Raw genomic sequence first — 1613 nt, forward strand, 5'->3', positions numbered from 1 at the left:
CAAGGACACCCACATAATCATAATGATAATAATTTGGACATAGAATCGGAACTTAATGAGCCCCAAAGAGCACAAACTCCGAACATCATTAATTTGGCAAATTCCAAAAATGGGAGGATTGTGGATTATGCTATTCCGGATTTTGAGCAATTAAATTCCGGGATAGTTAGACCACATATGACCGCTTTCCATTTCGAACTCAAACCGATAATGTTTCACATGTTGCAAACAAATGGCCAATTTACCGGATTACCTTCGGAGGACCCACATTCGCACTTAAAATCTTTTATGGAAATCACAGATGCCTTCCTAATCCCGAGAGTGTCAAATGACGCTCTAAGGCTCACTTTGTTTCCATATTCCTTAAGGGATCGAGCAAAAGCATGGTTTAATTCTTTAACACTGGGTTCTGTGCCGTCATGGAGTAACATGGCGGAATTTTTTTTGCGAAAATATTTCTCACCAACAAGGAATGCTAAGTCTAGGAACGAAATCTGTCTTTTTAAACAAATGGACGATGAGGCTGTTCCTGACGTGTGGGAAAGGTTCAAAGAGCTGATGAGGAAATGCCCACACCATGGCATTCCGTACTGTATTCAACTTGAGACGTTTTACAATGGGTTAAATCCCATGGCAAAACAAATGCTCGATGCGACTGCGGGCGGAGCCTTTACAGCCATGACCTATAATGAAGGATATGAAATCCTGGAAAAGATTTCGGCAAACAATGGGCATTGGGCCGACCCACGTGCTCAGTCACAGAAAAAGACTGTTGGGAAACATGATGTAGATGCATATACTGCATTAACAGCTCAGCTTACCTCCATGACCAACATGTTGAAAAATTTAACTTCCGGTCAGGGAGGACAGCAAGCTGCTAATACACCTGTCCCAATAGTCCTATATGTGCAATGTGTGTGCTATGGCGGGGAACACTCGTACGAACATTGTCCTCATAATTCTGAATCAGTAAACTATGTTCATAACCGAGCTAATCCCTATTCCAACACATATAATGCCAGTTGGAGGCAACATCCGAACTTTTCTTGGAACAGTCCCAGTTTAAACCCACCAGTCCATAAACAACAAGGAACTTCTAATTTTCAACCGCAACATCATGGAAACAATTCTAACTCTTAGAATCACCAACAAAGTTTTCAGAATTTGCAACCACCTTTTTAGAACAAACCTCCTCCACAGACAGAATCATCTTCTTTGGAAGCAATGATTAAAGGACCTTTTGCACATGCACAAGCATAATCACAAAACCAAGCTTTGATAAATCAACAAAGTGCGGTCATCAAGAATTTAGAGACTCAAGTCAGTCAACTTGCACTTAACCAGAACAATCGAGCCCTTGGTACCTTGCCCAGTAATATAGAAGTCCCTAGAGACCTAGGTAAGAAACATGTGAAAGTAGTAACCCTTAGAAGTGGGAAGGAGTTGACAGAAAAAGTGCCCAAAGATAGTACACCCAGTTTGACAGAAGCTGATGCTACAACATTGGTTCCTACCAAAGAAAGACCGATCCAACCTTTAGAAAAGCAGGCATCTGAGACCACCACTTCTGTCCCCCCTAGATCAGACTTTCCCTTACTCTTTCCTGAGGATGC

At 41.8% G+C, this 1613-nt stretch overlaps 1 non-coding gene across 1 annotated transcript; it reads right to left on the minus strand.

The window, feature by feature from the left end:
- Positions 1-477: 477 nt before the first annotated feature.
- On the minus strand, positions 478-584 carry LOC112524007. The gene has a single exon (XR_003070334.1). It is a non-coding gene; the product is annotated as a small nucleolar RNA R71 (small nucleolar RNA).
- Positions 585-1613: the final 1029 nt, after the last annotated feature.

This window comes from Cynara cardunculus, assembly GCF_001531365.2.
Source record: "Cynara cardunculus var. scolymus isolate 2C chromosome LG 12, CcrdV1, whole genome shotgun sequence".
NCBI lineage: Eukaryota > Viridiplantae > Streptophyta > Magnoliopsida > Asterales > Asteraceae > Cynara > Cynara cardunculus.